This window comes from Anguilla anguilla, chromosome 7 (assembly GCF_013347855.1).
Source record: "Anguilla anguilla isolate fAngAng1 chromosome 7, fAngAng1.pri, whole genome shotgun sequence".
Classification (NCBI taxonomy): Eukaryota; Metazoa; Chordata; class Actinopteri; order Anguilliformes; family Anguillidae; genus Anguilla; species Anguilla anguilla.
Genome location: NC_049207.1, coordinates 2,784,516 through 2,794,424, shown reverse-complemented (window position 1 = coordinate 2,794,424; position 9,909 = coordinate 2,784,516).

The following is a 9,909-nucleotide window of genomic DNA, read 5'->3' as shown; positions in this document are numbered from 1 at the left end:
AAATCTGAAAGATCTGAAAGAGTGCACTTTCATGAAATTGGGCTCTGCAGATCATCTGGAGCAAGCTAATATCACAGGAAAAGGAGATGAGTAACGACAGTTACTGAAACCTACACGAAAGCGAGAGATGTCATTTAATGAGGTAAAATAGAATAAAAAGCAACGGGGCCCTTCAGAATCCCTCAGTCAGGGCTCCAGACTGGCATTATATTTATTGTTATTATTATTTTTTAATTCGTTTTTTTGGCTGGACCGCAACAGCGGGGCCAACCTACAAACGCGTATGTCTGTGAGTGACTGACTGATGAAGTCACACCATTGGTCGGCCGAGTTATGAACTTACACCATTGGTCGGCCAGATCACGTGTGTTAGGTCCAGCCATACACTAGGTCTTAACCTGGTCTTGTTTTGTTTGACAGGGACATTGAACATTAAAATCATATCTTGAACAGTTAGCCAGAAAGGCTAATTTTCTGTAGTCCCTGGGCTACATGTTTTGACTGTGGAAGCCGACCCCGTGCAAACAAGGGGAGAGAGGGTCCGGGACGACCCAGGACTCGAACCCGGAACCCCCCTCTTGCTAACCACTGTGCCACCGTGCCGCCCAGTAGCGTCCAGCCGAGGTATTGGTCCAGAGTGCAACGATGCATGAACCCCGACTGCCCCAGTATTGGCTGTGGGAGACAGAGAGCAGCAGACACGCACAATGGGCTTTCTCTTCCGTCAGGGAGGATGAGTTTATTGGGCAGAGTGTTGAAGTTACACTTTATTGACCCCGCGTAATAATTTGTCCTCTGAATCTTACCCATCCTAGCAACCTAGGAGCAGTGGGCAGCCACAGTGCAGCGCCCGGGGACCGACTCCAGTCCTGAGGCCAGTGCCTTGGTCAAGGGCAGTGGCAGCACCTAACCTAACCTGGCGTGCTTGTCTTTCGGCGCGGGAGGAAACCGGAGTGCCCGGGGGAAACCCATGCGAACACGGGGAGAACATTCAAACTCCACGCAGAGAGAGGATCCAGCTGGCCGGGACTTGAACCCGGAACCACCGTCCTGTGAAGCAACAGTGCTAACCACAGTGCCTCCGGGCAAATTCCTCACCACCTCACTCCACATACCGACTTTGCGGCCAGTTAGGCACCTGAAAATAAGAAGAGGCTGTTTCCATCCCAGAGAACGCGCATGCTTTGTCTGCAATTAAAATTTAGCTAAATTAGGGGAGGGGAAAAAAAATTGTTATAGCCAACTGGTGGAAGGAGGTGGCAAATTTCCAGAAACAAACTACACAATGAAAATATATAAAATATATATATGCGCACATGCAAATTTGCGATTGACAATTATGGTAAATGGACTGCATTTATATAGCGCTTTACAATTGATGCCTCTCATTCACCCATTCACACACACACACACACACACACACCAACGGTGAAAGGCTGCCATGCAAGGTACCAATCAACTCATTGGGAGCAATTAGGAGTTAGGTGTCTTGCTCAGAGACACTTCGACACGCCCAGGGCGGGGGATTGAACCGGCAACCCTCCGACTGCCAGACAGCCGCTCTTACCTCCCCAGCTATGTCGCCCATATATTACGGTACCTGTTCTAGTGTCCTGTTGTTGCAGATTTTCAGGGGGATTTTTCAGGGGTTCCACTCCTCGCTGGGAAAAGGGCTGCTGTCGGTACGTATTTTTCCACGCGCGTGACGTTCATCCTGTTGCGCAGCGCTGCCGCGAATCCGCTGACCCGCACTCTCGCCAGGGTTACGCACAGAGGACTCAAAAAGTCAATGCGAAACACAGGAACGTATCAATCTGCAGAAACTATCTGGGTCACACCCGGCCTTCTGTTAAACCATGAGAGGTGCTGACCTGGTTTGAGCGCGTTTCGGTGGCAGGAGGAAAGTCGGGTTTTTTTTTTGTTCGTTTTTTTGGCCCACTCGCTTTGCCCCGGGGCCCCAAACCTACCAGTAAATGGCACCTCCATCGCTCTGAAGTCTGAGGGCACACCGCAACTGACCCACCCACAGAGTTTCCATTCGTTCCTGGACTTCATCAGCTTTCAATGAATGTGAATGTGTCCCGGCCACAAACAATATTCCTGACGCAACGCTTACTCACATGACATTCTCCAGTGCAACGCATTTTCCACTTGCATCACATTCTCCAGTGCTGCACATTTGTAAAATCATTTAATTTCTTGTCCTTTCTTAAGTACATAATTCCGAAAATATTATTTTACGCTAGAAGTCAATAAATGCATCTATTGACATTTTCAATTCTATTATTAATCCCAGCAAATGCAATTGTTGTTTATTCAAATAAAAATGTACTATATATTATTGGTAAACCGATGATTTTTTTGCCCCTCTGTAATGATGTATAAAAGAATTTGGCATTCAAACTTTTTAATCTAAAGATTCTGTTTGCAATAGTGTATTCTAAAAGGTTCAATTCTACACTTGATAAAAAACCAACCATGGACACCTCATACTATCACTTACATATCTAACTTAATCAGATGAAAACAACAGTGATATAAGGTTCATTCATGTTTGAGGCTTTGGGGTAATGGTATTTAAACACTTTCTAAGAATGTATTAGTGTATTGTCATAATTATGAATGTATTTATTCATGGCTCTGCACAACACATCTAAACATGTGGAGCATAGAGCCTTGTATAAATATATTCATAATTAGAAATATATAACAGTATAACAGTCCATATGTGGTTGAAGTGCACATTCACAGCTTTTATTAAAGGGTATTTTTTTTATACATTTAGAAATTACAGCACTTTTTATACATAAACCCATCATTACAGGGAACCACAATGTGTGGGACAAATGGCTTCACAGGTGTTCTGATTAGTCAGGTGTGTTCAGTAGTTTTCTTAGTGCCGGTGTAAGACAGCTTTCAGTATCTAGTCTTGATTCTAGGCTTCTGATTGCCTTTGGAGTCTGTTATTGGCATGTTTATGCATAAAAGGGGCTGCAATTTCTACATGGTAAAACCAAAGAATGTAAAAAATATTGTAAAATAAAAGCTGTGCTCTTTAACTACATTTGTATTATTTCATTACAAATATTTAATTGTGGAGTACATAATCATGTGTGTGTGTGTGTGTACACATTATTATGCATTATTAGACAGTATTAATATTAGTAAATTATTTTGAAAATGCGTTCAATTAATTTCTGTCAATTTAATTTTTTGTTTCTTCTCTATTATTTGCACAAAGAAAGAACAAATGCAAATACGCAATTTGCAGAATCGATTGTGCTGGAGTGGTTGTAAAATCACATTAATTGAAGAACAAAAAAAGGGATTACATATACAATATGAAACAATTAAATACAATTTTCAAAGCTATAATAAGAGAAATAAATAAATATTCATTGTGACATTGGAACGGACAGAGAGAGTCAGAAGACATCAGGAAAAGACCGGAGAATACTGCTACTGTGTTGAAACACTGTTAGCGTGGGGAAAGTACAAGGAAAGATTCGCTGGCATTCCATAGGGAAGGACCCCTGTATTTGAGTGACGTACAGTATATTGTGGTTTTGCGGAAGACGAAAATGTTTTGATTGCCTTGTAAAATCACATTAATATGTGAATTAAAGTTAAAGTAACTGTGAAAACATATGATCACAGATTTCCCCAGAAACATAAATTCGTACAAATGTAACATGAAAACACTGTACAATTTAGGAGTGTTGGTGAGTGTGGTAAACTGCACCAAAACGATTTTGGGTGACCTGCTCAGATTTGAATATAAACGCAGTTCCATTAACTCAGCAGGTGAGTCTGGTCGTTGTGAGCGGCACGGAAAAGCGTAATGCACACGTGAATTCACCGCGTCATACTTGCGGGAATTTTTGCAACAGAACTAGCGTCTATATAAAGGTAAGAGGTCCGGCAAGATGTAGTGAAACAGCAGCAATCTAGCGGCAGTACATCCGACGGCGGACTACAGAATCGAGACAGTGAATTATAACGAAGACAAACGGGTAAAATGCGCACAGTTTTTATTGTCCCGGTAGCCATTATGGCAATGGTGCTCAATCACCTGGGCGAAGGTGCATCGCCGAGGGGAACGAAAAGCGAAGCTCAGGAGTGTCTCAGACGAAATGTTCCTAAGAAGATGCTACAGGAATTGAACAAGTTGACAAGTGATTTGATTAAATCTTTACCAGTAAGTATACATTCGCATGAATGCGTTAGCGATTTTAAACACACAACATTTTGTATTAACTTTACGGAAACACCTTTTCCCCCCTTTTTTTTTGCAGAATGATGATATTAAACATTTGAAACTTCTTTGCAAGTTCGGGAAGTCGATTAAGGTAAGCAGGTTTTTAAAGTATCGTCATATAAGACATTGATGCGGCATTAACAAAATCAAAAGAAAGCAATATTGCTGTACAGTTTCTGTTGCCTATTTATGATTTAAAGCACCGGAAAATGCGAGTAATATCAAACTTAATGAGTACATTTTTATCGACACTGGACACACAAACCGAGTTACAGTTGAATTAAGATAAAATCTTTAATTTATTGCGCTTCTCTTGAATTTACTTTTCTTCTGCAGAAATCAAAAGGAATCAAGATTCTGAAGGAGCTGGTGGATTTCTACCAGGGGGTGTTCAAAGAAGTGTCTGTTAAAGATGAAAGCCAGAAAACCATACAGATTCTTTTGTCGAGGCTTGGGAAAGAGGTGCAACATTGTGTGAGTTTTCATTTTTGATAGCTTCATTCTACTTCATTGGTGCCTATTGCCTAATTTCCTAATTTATATTAATAGGCCCAAAATCAAATTTAAAATCAGACAAGAAGAGCATATTTAGGTCCTTGCTGTATGTATTAGTACATGAACATTTTTTTACTCTGTATTAGTACATAATGCATGCATGTGCATGTGTGTGTGCGTGCGTGCATGTGTGTGTGTGTCTGTCTGCGTGGGTGTGTGTGTGTGTGTGTGTGTGTGTGTGTGTGTGTGTGTCTGTGTTTAGTTATATCTATAGTAAGTTATTTTGACATTTGTGATAAATGAAAAAAAAAACAACAAAAACAACAACAACAACAAAAAAAAAATGGGTCAATTAAGATGATAATGACATTCTATAATGAGAAGGCTGAAAGTGTTAGTAGTTGCAATCAAAAGAAACAATCAAAAAAGCTAACATTCACCACTGGCTTTCTGGCCTAAATGACATTCTCTTTTCCCTTTTTCAGTTGGGACCTGACCAAAGCAGACTCCCCCCTGCAGAACGCAATTGCATCAAAAAAATGAACGAGAAATTTGTTAAGGTAAACATGAACTCAGTTACCACAGTCTTGTCTTTACAGTCGAACTGAACACTGTCTGATGATGGCGGCGGTGGTGGTTTGGGGTTTATTGCATGTCTTACAGTTCTCTGCGGAAAAACCATTATTTGTGTCAGTTGTTTTTTGAACGGTCAAAAAAGATCCTATAGAATCTTAGCGATTTTATTATCATTTAATGATCCCAGCTCGACAGAATAAACATTTGAATTTCATTACTCAATTAGCTCATTGGATGATCAAAATTAGTTTGTTGAATTTGAAAATAGGTTGAAAAAAAAGAGTGAAATTAAAGACGATTCTTCTATCAAGCTTCTGGAAATTATGCCATAATAAAAGTACCATAAGATGCCTCTTAAGTGAACATGTTGTCAAGCAAGTTAAAAGCCTTTTTACAGGACCTCACTGTCCATTTCTGGGCACCACACCGTAGGAAACTTTTAGAAACTCTTGAACACCTTGGAGTGCTCCACGTCAGTCTTGGCACAGTGCTAGTTACTCGAGTCAGTCAGCAGAATACACCTTGGTAGGCCTTGATGAATCGATGGTGGCCCCACATCACATATTTCTTTTTTTCCATTTGCCCTAAGATGTTTTAAAACGTTTTAAAACATGATTTAAGAAACGTATATTTTGTGACTGTGGCATGACGTCCGTGTACCATGGTTAACATCGCGGTTTGACTTCCCCAGCTGAAGAGCCAGGGGGTTTCCAAGGCTGTTGGAGAGTTTCACGTCGTGCTGGAATGGGTGGACTCCTTCATCCATCAGAAGAGATCCAGGCGACAACAGAAGACAAAGCCAGTGTTGCTGAAAAAGCACTAAACATCCCCATCGGCACAGAAAACAAGGATCGTTATTAGGGCTTGCTAGACCTGGCCTGTTATGAATGGTATAACTGGTATGTACTTACAGTGTGATAGTATTTGATAGTGCACATGGTTGAATTCACAGTATTGATAGTGGTGAGTATGTATCACAAGTGTGCAGTTTGGGGAAAAAAATGTGTTATACAGTATAGATTTATTTTGTGTTATACATTTAGCAAGCCGTGAAATTTTGCACTTAAATGCATATAGTAATGCACTTAACACACGGCTTTTATTACGTATGTGTTTAATTAATGAACAAAGTTTAGAGGGCAAATTTGTATTTATATTGTCTCGATGAAGTATTCATGAATTGTTGCCTTAAAAATGATGGCCTTCGTCCTTGTTATTCCTCATGAAATGGACTGCCTTTCTGTTAAGCTATGGCAGTTTCTACAGGTCTAAACCCCATTGATTACACCTGCAGGCTATAGTTTATTTGGCAGGCAGATAAAATCCAACTTCCAAGATTGCAAAATCCCAGTGAAGACTAAAGATGACATCCTGCAGGTTGCATTTTATTTGGTGATAAATGACTTCCTTCAGTTCTTCTCACAGCCGGTTGCAGAGTCAACCTGCTGAAGGAAAGAGTCGTTGTGTGTCTTAATGCACAGCTAATTGCATGGGAACATAACCTGGACTAAGGCCTCCTCACTGTAAACCCAGTCCATTCAAAATGTATGCAGTTCTCTCATATATTTTCCACTTGAACCAGTCACTGTGTTTGTTCTGCACTTACAGTATATATATATTTTTTTATTTTGAACTTTCGCATTTTCTTTAATAATTTTATTATATTTATTTTTTTATAGGATAATGTGTATGTTTAGGACTTAGGAAAACAGATGCAATTATTTTTATGCATATTTATTGTTTTTTAAAATATTGTAATATGTTATTATTTATTACAGTTAAAATAATTATTATGTTGTCACCGTGTGCTTGTCCTTCAAGTTTATATTGCTGTAAAATTCACTGAAAAGGGAACTGAAGGAGAGGATTCGTAAAGAAGAGGTTTTATTTATCATTTTTTAAATGACCACATTTTACTCTGAAGCAAATTATGTCATGTGTTCTTTGCAGATCATGGATAAGAACAACTCAATTGTGTGGTTACATACGTGTAGGTTTGAGACAGGGAGACATAACACCTCCAATGTTTTCATATGAATCAAGTGCTCGACTAGCTAGCATGATTGCAAGACTTTTGACTGTGTGAGAGCAGGTGGTCCAGCAATGTGTCTCCTCCATAGGTGAAATGAAACCTACGGCTATAGGTAAAACGCCTCTGGGCTGTCCCATGGAAACATAAATCTCAGGAAACACTGTCTGCTTCTCCAAATGTGTTGTCTCCAAATGTTCTCCATTCATGCTTTGCTTGAATTCAAATAAAATTTGTCTTTTTTTTTCATGAGTTTGGCCACGTTCTGATTTTGTGGGGCATTGTGAGGATTAATTTCATCAGCCTGTTACTTCACACTATGCAACGTCAAAGGAAAATGCTGCTGCATCTCTGATATGCTCATAGCTCCATGGTTTAATACCCTACTTTAAGCCACACTTGGGTTGGCCATAAACCTGGGGGCAGCTTTACTATATTTACTGTTTATATATTTACTATATATTTTCCGTCAGTGGCCATTTTGTCTGCTAGATATGCAGCCTGAAGGTCTCACTTCTGACCTCATACTCCAGTTCTTTTGCTGAGATGGCGGGGGAACATTATTAAACCAGTTTCTCAGAGGAAAGATTAGAGGGCCATTTCACAGAGGCAAGCTGAGAATTTGGCCAGGTTTCTGAACATAGGCCTTGGTTTACCATCTCATCTGAAATACAGCATGTTGTACAGCACAGTGTCCCTGTCACTCTGTCAGTGCACCGAGGCATTGGTTTAATGCTTGACTTAGGGGGGTTACTGCCCCCTACTGGCCTGCCAACATCATAGCAGGTAGCAGCAAAATGCAAAATTCATAGTGTGGACTTTCAAAAGTAAAAGCCCATTCAATGCTGGTGACTTATGCCTAGTGTACACAACAGGATTTTTAGTTGTGATTTAGCAGTTTTCAAGATATCAAGCAAGTCCTGTGGCAATCCTAAAAAAATCCCAGCTCTCTCCAAATCCAGTCTTAAGCTAGCCTGTGACTCTTGCAAGAATGTCATCCTAATTTGATTTCATCACAAATCTTCGGGCAGAGCTCAGCTTTATTTAAAATGCAAATGGTAAAAATGTGTGTCTTTTTTCTTTTTTCTTTTGGAGGCTTTGGCTCCTCACAATCTTTTTGGTGACTCAGGTGCAAGTCTTACTCCCTCTAGTGTTAATGTTACGTAATAACACAATCTCTCTCAGTTTGGGGCATCTCAGAGCTTTTTGTTAGGCACCACATTATTACTGGATTATTGATATTTTCAGACAATAGCATTTCACCATATCACAGTTTCTATTGTAAACTGATCCATATTAATGAATGTATTTAGGGGAAATCTTTTGTAATGGATTCTTATTCTACTTTCAAAATTTTGAGATCTTGTTTGTCTCGTTCAGAAATGCTGCCTAATGTTGTCCTTTGTTGTGTCCACTGGAAGCTTGGTTGTCTTAAAATGGAGAAATGTTTGCCTCTGAAGTAGTTCAGCTTATAAAGTTGCATGACTGGGATTCAAAGAAATTTCTCCTTCAAGTACAAACCCAACCTAGCCCTCTGCTTCAGCCAACAGGAAAATGCTGCAGGGTTGTACGACTACCGCCTAATTTTTTGTGAAATACCAAGTTTGAACAATAGGTGTCACTCTTGGGAAAACTTTGAGAGCTTCTAGCGTAAAAAGTGTACGCCTGCATGTGTTTGTGTGAATGTTGTGGAGGATAAGGTGGCAATCTGTCATTATATTAATCTTCAAAATCTCAGCTGAGACTCAATAACAGTAAGCACAAGAGTAATACAAAAAGACAGTTGCTCCAATGAAAGTCAAGGAATCAATTATGAGGCTGAGAAATAAGATTAAAAAAAAATAAAATAAAAGTCAGTGTCATAGGCTAAACTTTAGGCTTACCAAAATCAACTGTTTGGAACATCAATAAGAAGACAGAAAGCTCTGGTGAGCTCAGTAATTGCAAAGGGCCTAGTCAGGCAAGGAAGACCTCTACATTTGATAACAAAAGAATTCTCCCCATAATCTAGAAGAAACCCCAAACAACTGTCCAGCAGATCAGAACACCCTTCCGGAAGCAGGAGTGGATGTTGAGTGGAAATTGTGGTCAAAAGCACACATTTGATGACTGTGATGCTTGTGCATTAGTGCGATATGAAAGGAAAAACAGAAGCGCAACTCTTCCACGGGTGAGTGAGAATGTCAATGCACGACGTGATCAGATTGGACCGTTCTTGCTGACACATCGATGACTACGTAGAAAGGAATATGGTAGAGCTGCAGTGCATAAACCCCTCATTGCAAAGACGAATGCACATTGGAGAGTTCAGTGATGCAAAAACCATGGGCACTGGTCTACAGAGATGAGGGGAAAAAATGATATGATCAGATGAGTCATCCTTTACACCATATTCAAGACAAGTGGGCGAGTGTGGCGAGGGGTGTGGCGTACACCAAGTGAGCGATACAGGCCTGAATGCTTGACCCCTACAGCGAAGGGGTCCAGTGGCTCTGTAATGCTGTGGGGGGAATTTCCCTACCGTGGTTTGGGTCCACTTTCCCCCTTACAG